The sequence below is a fragment of the Delphinus delphis genome, chromosome 5 (genome assembly GCF_949987515.2).
Source record: "Delphinus delphis chromosome 5, mDelDel1.2, whole genome shotgun sequence".
Taxonomy (NCBI): domain Eukaryota; kingdom Metazoa; phylum Chordata; class Mammalia; order Artiodactyla; family Delphinidae; genus Delphinus; species Delphinus delphis.
This window is the reverse complement of record NC_082687.1, coordinates 14,802,858-14,811,870: the sequence shown is the minus strand read 5'-3', so window position 1 is coordinate 14,811,870 and position 9,013 is coordinate 14,802,858. Positions and strand designations below refer to the sequence as shown.

Genomic DNA, 9,013 nt, shown 5'->3' with positions numbered 1-9,013 from the left:
TTACCTATGAAGAATTCAGTCCTTGTAAATGAAAACAAACATAATAAACCTACAGGGGGTTTAAAAGTAACTTCATTTGAATATTCAAGTGTAATGCTTCTGTAAAAGATTAAAACATACGTTTCAACTTTAACAGATATGTCAATTTGCATTTGTTCTTAACCTGCCACTAATACATAGGTTCACTGGGCTGCCAAAGAACCCAGTTGATCATGGAGAGAGATGAAGGTATCAGTGGAAAAAGAGCACGGATACTACAGCATTTATCCAAACAGTATGACCCGTCTTTGCATCCCTGAAGTAAGAATGGCCACTTTCTCCAATTAATTTGCTCTATACTAAATAAAGCAGCATTGTCTGTGGAGAGTTACTCCATACCATAACATTTCACTAGTATAGTTACCAATTCAGAAGTTAAAAAAAATAATAATAATACAGACCAAATCCATGTATCTGTGATCCTTTGTATCCTAAAATGTAGAAATATTCTTAGTTTTAACCAAGAATTATATTGGAATGAAGTAAAACATCTTTTAGAGTAATTTTGAGTATACTCTTATTTGTTACTACATTTCTGCATAAAGTATTTAAGATTGCTTGTGGACATAATTTAATCTATAATATATCATAATGTCAACCATTACAGTGATCCAGAATGAGATTCTGGCTATAGAGCGAGCTTAATTATTAAGCAACACTTTCCTAAAAAGCTGCTGTATTTCTGATTGGTAAGAAAAACATACAACAAAAAGAGCATCTCTCATTGAAATAACACTGACGTTCAAGCTCAGGCCCCCTTATTTGTGTTCAACATAATTAACTGTCTAGGAAAAAATAATGAAACATTAAGTCACATTAACAAGTTACAGTCATCTTCAAGGAAACTCGATGGGCAGTTCTGGTGTTACAGTTGTGTATCCTGGATCTAACCTAGGGATGAAGTCCTGAAAGTGTTTAGATGCACCAGTACCAAAAACATCAAGGACTTTTCGGTTCATGACGGCAAATCTGCCCTTGGTGAGCCTTAAAAGGAACTTCAGTAAGATTGTCTCAAGGTATGAACTTCCATGACAGCTGCCTGGAAGCAAATTGCTGTAGAGATGGAATAGATGATAGTGTCTGCATGGGGAAAATAGGGAACCTTTCCTGCTTCAATGCCTTTGAAATACATTGTCTCTACCAATTTGGAAGCTAAATACATGGAAATTGTGCTTTTATAAAACATCATTGATATTCCCACCAAAAATCCAGCTATAATGGCATGCAGTTCATCATCCAGATTTCTGACCCAGCGCAAGAAGCAACTAGTATCCTTGTATATACTAACAAAAGAGCCCAGAGAAGCTCTGAGCTGGAAGTTTTCTTTATTGTAGAAGAGAGAAAGTAGCCGGAATGGCTGTGTAAACAGATGCCTAAATGCAGAGGGAATCCAGAGGCAGCACTGGATCAAGTATCCCATGCTAAACATTCTGATGAAAACTTTAATGCAACAAGAGATGCAATTATCCTCATAGTGTTTGCAACATCAATGCCTTGGTCCATGCTTACATACTGAAACCACAAGCTTCCTGACTAGAGCAATTATATTCATTCCTCTTGGTTTTTCCTCATGTTTCTCAGTCTTTTGTTCCACTTTTGCATATGCCGCCTCTGGTGAATAAGAATGTGTGGGAATTTCTTCCTTCCCAACAATGAACCTAAGTGTAGAGAATGTAAATCCTTTCAAACAGTCCTTGCACCCACGCAGGAACATTTTGCTAAAGGGTAGACTAGTGGTAGAGGCTACCAGTTGTCTCCCAATATCTGTTCTCACTTTCTTCTCGTAATAGACCCCATGAACTTAAGCTGGGCAAATGGGTTGCCAAAACTATAATATTTTCCAGCTTTTTTTGCAGTTAGGTGTGACCAGGGAAATGTAAGGAAAATGGTAACAAAACTTCTGTGAAGGCTGGAATGTGGACGCAATATCTAGAACTAGAACAGATATCTTGCACAGCAAGGTAAAAGCCACATGTTAAAGATGGTAGAGCACAGAAGGAGCTTGGGTCCCTAAGGAGACCAGAGTCACCATATTCATCATAGTCTGCCAATATTTTTTTGAGAGTGAAACAAATTTCTATCTACAAATTTCTATCTTGAGTAAGCAGCTATAATTTGAGATTTCCTGTTACTCATAATTGGACATAATTTTAACTGAGAATGACTCAGCAGTACTGTTAGAGAAACAGGACTCTATTTTATCTGTTTATTTGTTCTCTTTTCCTAGTATAAGTGATTTTCCATTAGCATTATCAATGGAGTTTTTCAAGATAGTAGATTACTATTGAAGGCGAGGGTGGCAACTCAAATTTTCTTGGAATATTTGGTAATCATATTTCTAGAGCACATGTCCATACAAAGCTACTGATATTTTTTAACTGGCAGGAATATTTCAGAACTAATTCACACTCTTATTTGCATACACATACACAATACCTTATTTTGCTTGATTCAGTGAAGCAAAATACTTTTTTATTTATAAGTTAATAATTACTCCAGCAGTAACTAAACTATAATTACTAGCACAGAAAGTTAGCTAGGTACCATGTCTCCACCATAAAACTGTAAAAAGTTTGAATTAGAAGATATCTTAGTAAACATCTAATTCAACTCTTTCTTCTTTTTAGATGAAGATGTTCAGAGATACAAGGTAAAAATTACAAAATCACAAGATTATTTATAAAGCAGTGATACAAAAAAGCACCAATTATTATTCTCTAGCACATTTATTGTAACCAGTAAGAACCACTTTATCAGCTTGGAATATTAAATGAATGACATTTCCTTTCCTTCTTTTTTTTTTTTTTTTTAATTACTGAAGATCCTACTGTCTTTGTTAGTAGGAAGGCCATCAGCCTTCTTTTCAATTGCTATAGAACTTCATGATCATACTCAGCTCTCAGATTTTACTTAGATCTCACTACTGGGAGAAGATTAGGGAACCTGATCAACTCACCCACCAGTTTCACATTTTCAAATTTTCTCTTTGACACATGGGTTCTTGATTTTACATATAATTTTTATATTGTCATAAGGATTTCAGTGATACTTAGTTTATCTAAAATCACTGTAAAATTAGTGACAAATCACATTTGAAAATGCAAAATTCATATTTTACTTAGTAAGGTGTAAGAAAGAATTTCATTTACATTTATTTAATGCAAGCATAGTTCTTGGACTCCCCCTTAACAGTAAGATACAAAATAATTTAGATACTGTCTTAAGGCTGACTTTAGGAATCTTTGGAACCTTCTGGGATCTATCTTTTCTAACTTCCCTAAAGGACATCTTTCTAAGAGATTGCTTTACAAAAAAATCTACTTATGCACACAATCCTTTAAGTAGATGGTAGTCATACTTTAATTTAATTCATTATACCACTGCCAATGCATTGATCTTTTGTCTGTTTCTGTGTAAGTTAACTTATTTTGATATTTTATGTCATGAATCACTATAGGAATTTAATTAAATTGATATATTTACTGTGCTATAATTGCCACTAAAGTATTGTAAATGTCAGGCTACTCTGCTCTCATCCCAGATCATGACTGTAAATAAGATGCTGCAATTCAGATTCTGTTCTTTATCAAGAGATGTGTACAAAAAGAAATAATCTATTTTGACCCAAAATCTGGAATTTGAATTTTACCTTTCACATAGAAATGAAAAATAATTCCACAGAATATTTGATAAATTACCTATAATTATTTTTTTCAATTTTTTCTAATGTTCCAATGTTTAATGCTCTTCTGTGTTCATGATCTGATCATTGATAAACTGCCTGTCAGTAGTTGTGCTACTCAGTTTTTTGGACTCTAATTTATTCAGCACTTTTTTGAACATAAGTTAGTTTCATTTCCATTTTCACTAAGAGTATTTTCAAAATCTAATAATTTAGTTTTAAAAGTTTCATACTACATATTTTCAATATAAAATTCCTATTAAAATGAAATATCGCAATTAGCAAATTCATCATCTGAACACACAGGAGCTATGATTGTACTCCTTGAGGTATTTATCAATGTGGCAGCATAGATACTATATGATGGAATTAACTGGCCAGAGTATTTAAGATAAATAAACTTCCATTTAATAATGGAACACACTATTGACACTTAGACTGAAAAGTAACATGTTACTTTGTATAATAAACATGTTACTTTGTATAATAAATATGTTTAAATATTTTGAATGTTTAATATTTTTGTTTATTTAAAGTCATATTAGTTTAAATCAACCACCTATACCAAAGGTCATATTTACTTACCATTATATGCAAAATTAACTTAATTCCTTCCAAAAATAGACTATAAGCAAGTTGGGCATTAATAAGTGTTAATTTATTGACATATAAAGCTTTAATTAACACTTTAATATCAAAAACTAATATCCTAAAATTTGGGAGCAAATTAATTCAATACTAGATTAATGAATAAACACTTAAATAAATTTTTGGATTTAAAGTTCTATAAAATAGTTGATTTCTTAAATGTAGAAATCTATTTTTTATATTATTCTGAAATTTTTGGGTTATATTTATATACTTCATAGTTTAGAATATTGTTAGACTTATAGAAAAATCTGAAGATAGTATAGAGAGTTCCTACATAACTCACACCCAATTTCCCCCATTCAAACATTTTCCATTAATATGGTACACAATTAATGAATCAATACTGATCTATTAATATATATCTTAGTATCTTATGTTAGTATGGTCACAATTAGTGAATCGGTATTGAAACATTATTATTAATTAATGTTCATACTTTATTACTATTCCCTTATTTTTTATCTAATGTCATTTTTCTGTTCCAGGATCCCATCCAGGATATTATGTTACTAGTCATCCTGTCTCTGTATTCACCTCTTGGCTGTTCTCAAACATCCCTTGTTTCGGAGGACCTTGATAGGTTTGAGTAGTACTAACCAGGCATTTTGCATAATATTCCTCAACAGGAATTTAATGTTTTCCTCACGATCAGACTAGTGTTACAAGTTTTGGGAAGAAGACCACAGAGTTAAAGTGCCATTTCCATCACATTTTATGAAGGGTAAATACTATCAACATGATCAATCATTGTTAATGTTGACCTTAATCACCTGGCTTAGGTAGTATCTGTCAGCTTTCTCCACTGTAAAGTTACTATGTTTCCCTATTTTAATTCTGTACTCTTTGAAGGGAAGTCACTATGCATAGCCTACATTTAAGGAATTGGGAGTTATGCTCCACCTACTTGAGGGTAGAGTACCTATAGAAATTATTCAGAATTTTTCTGCATTGAAAATTTGTCTATTCTTGTTTCCATGTTTGTTCAATCATTTATTCAAATCAGAATGGGAGAAAGCTTAATTTAAATTGATAACATCTAGTACCAATGATAACTATTGAAATGGAGGGAATATTCAAAAATCTTTGTCTTAAAAGGGAATATGACTTTCCATATATGATTTTCTAGCATATGGCTTGCCAAGGTGACTCTGGTACTATTACATACTAATGATGGTTAAAATAAAATAGTCTTAGGGGCTTCTTTGATTCTCTCTTTGATCTTTGAAAAATGCATCTTTACCAGTAAAGGAAGAAAAAAAAATCTATTCTCAGTTCCTCTTCAGAACTCTTTAGGAAAAGCCAGATGGAGAAGGGCAGTTTCACTTGAGTCATTTTTCATTTTCTCATTTTCTAACCTACATATTCAGTTTTCCTCCCTTTTTTAGTAAAACTATATGTTTTCTTTATTTACTCTTTATTTATGGAGCATGTACCATGTGTTCTGTGCTGAGGATAATGAGCAAGTTTGCTATATTTGGTTCCCACATAACATTGATTACAATTAACTTTGCTTCATTTGTAGTTAAATTAAGGAAAGCAATGATTATCATCAAGCAACTATATCAGTCAGGACCGCTGCACTTTTTTAAACAATGTGGCCATTAGGAAATACTTCACATTCCTCATTTCTTTATACAATTAAGTGAGGTACCCTGGTTCAAATACTACGCATCTTCCAAGACACCTTAGAAATATTCAGTTCAAGACCCTAGAAGGCCATGGAAATCATAACTGGCCAGTCACAGGATGAAAATCAAGAGAATTTTCTTGGTGATATAAAAACAAACGCAAAAATTAAGAAAATGGTAATAAGAACATATATATCAATAATTACCTTAAATGTAAATGGATTAAATGCTCCAACCAAAAGACACAGACTGGATGAATGGATAAAAAAGCAAGCCCCTTATATACGTTGTCTACAAGAGACCCACTTCAGACCCGCTGACATATACAGACTGAAAGTGAGGGGATGGAAAAATATAGTCCATGTAAATGGAAATCAAAAGAAAGCTGGAGTAGCAATTCTCATATCAGACAAAATAGACTTTTTAAAATAAAGACTGTCACAAGAGATAAGGAAGGACACTATGTAATGATCAAGGGATCAATCCAAGAAGAAGATATTACAGTTTTAAATATTTATGCACCCAACACAGGAGCACCTCAATACATAAGGCAAATGTTAACAGCCATAAAAGGGGAAATCTATAGTAACACAATAATAGTGGGGGACTTTAACACTCCACTTACACCAATGGATAGGTCATCGAGACAGAAAATTAATAAGGAAACACAAGTCTTAAATCATACATTAGACCAGATAGACTTAATTGATATTTATAGGACATTCCATCCAAAAATAGCAGAGTACACATTCTTCTCAAGTGCACATGTAACATTCTCCCAGATAGATCACATCTTGGGTAACAAATCAAGCCTCAATAAATTTAAGAAAATTTAAATCATATCAAGCATCTTTTCTGACCACAATGTTATGAGATTAGACATCAATTACAGGGGACTTCCCTGGAAGGTCAGTGGTTAAGAATTCACCTTCCAATGCAGGGAGTGTGGGTTTGATCCCTGGTCAGGAAGGTAAGATGCCTGCCTCGGGGCCAAAAAAAAAAGAAAAAAGAAAAAAAAACATAAAACAGAAGCAGTATTGTAACAAATTCAATAAAACTTTAAAAATTGTCCACATTTTAAAAAATCTTAAAAAAATATAAATCACTCATCCATTAAAATAAATAAAAAAGAAATCAATTACAGGAAAATAACTGTAAGAAATACAAACATATGGAGGCCAAGCGATATGCTACTAAATAACCAAGGGATCACTGAAGAAATCAAAGAGGAAATTAAAAAATCACATAGAAACAAATGACAATGACAACACAACAACCCAAAACCTATGGGATGCAGCAAAAGCAGTTATAAGAGAGAAGTTTATAGCAATAAACTCCTAACTCAAGAAACAAGAAAAATCTCAAATAAACAACCTAACCTACACCTAAAGCAACCAGAGAAAGAACAAACAAAACACAAAGGTAGTAGAATGAAAGAAATCACAAAGATCAGAGCAGAAATAAATGAAATAAAAATGAAAAAAACAATAGCACAGGTCAATAAAACTAAAAGCTTGCTCTTTGAGAAGATAAACAAAATTGATAAAACTTTAGACAGACTCATCAAGAAAAAAAGGGAGAGGACTCAAGTCAATAAAATTAGAAATGAAAAAGGAGAAGTTACAACTGACACTGCAGAAATACAAAGGACCATGAGAGATTACTACAAACGACTATATGCCAATAAAATGGACAACCTGGAAGACATGGACAAATTTGTAGAAAAGTACAACCTTCCAAGACTGAACCAAGAGAAACAGAAAAAATGAACAGACCAATCACAAGAAATGAAACTGAGACTGTGATTAAAAATCTTCCAACAAACAGAAGCCCAGGACCAGATGGCTTCACAGGTGAATTCAATCAAAAATTTAGAGAAGAGCTAACACATATCCTTCTCAAACTCTTCCAAAAAATTACAAAGGGAGGAACACTCCCAAACTCATTCTACATGGCCACCATCAAACTGATGCCAAAACCTGACAAAGGTATCACAAAAAAGTAAATTACAGGCCAATATCACTGATAAAGATGGATGCAAAAATCCTCAACAAAACACTAGCAAACTGAATCCAACAACACATTAAAAAGATCATACACCATGATCAAGTGGGATTTATCCCAGGGATGCAAGGATTCTTCAATATATGCAAATTAACCAATATGATATACCATATTAACAAAATGAAGAACAAAAACCATATGATCATCTCAATAGATGCAGAAAAAGGTTTCGACAAAATTCACCACCAATGGAGAGACCTTCAAGATGGCGGAGGATTAAGACGTGGTGATCACCTTCCTCCCCACAAATACATCAGAAATACATCTATAACTCCTACACAACACCTACTGAACGCTGGCAGAAGACCTCAGACTTCACAAAAGGCAAGAAACTCCCCATGTACCTGGGTAGGGCGAAAGAAAAAACAGAGACCAAAGAATAGGGATGGGACCTGCACCTCTGGAAGAGAGCTGTGAAGGAGGAAGTTTCCACACACTAGGAAGCCCCTTCACTGGCGGAGACAGGGGTCGGCAAGGGGGAAGCTGTGGAGCCATGGAGGAGAGCACAGCAACAAGGGTGCAGAAGGCAAAGCAGAGAGATTCCTGCAGAGAGGATCAGTGCCAACCAGCACTCACCAACCTGAGAGGCTTGTCTGTTAACCTGCCTGAACAGGTGGGGGCTGGGAATTGAGGCTCAGGCTTCAGAGGTCAGATCCCACGGAGAGGACTGGGGTTGGCTGTGTGAACACAGCGTGAAGGGGGCTAGTGCACCACAGCTAGCCAGGAGGGAGTCCTGGAAAAAGTCTGGAACTGCCTAAGAGGCAAGAGACCATTGTTTCTGGGTGCACAAGGAGAGGGGATTCAGAGAAGTGCCTAAACGAGCTTCAGAGATGGGCACGAGCCACGACTATCAGGGCAGACGCCAGAAATGGGTATGAAATGCTCAGGCTGCTGCTGAAACCACCAAGAAGCCTGTGTGCGAGCACAGGTCACTATCTACACCACCCCT

General features: G+C 34.6%; 1 pseudogene; it reads right to left on the bottom strand.

Moving 5' to 3' along the window:
• Window positions 1–875: 875 nt before the first annotated feature.
• On the bottom strand, window positions 876–1,753 carry LOC132425676 (transmembrane protein 135 pseudogene; annotated as a pseudogene).
• Between the last annotated feature and the right edge of the window lie 7,260 nt (window positions 1,754–9,013).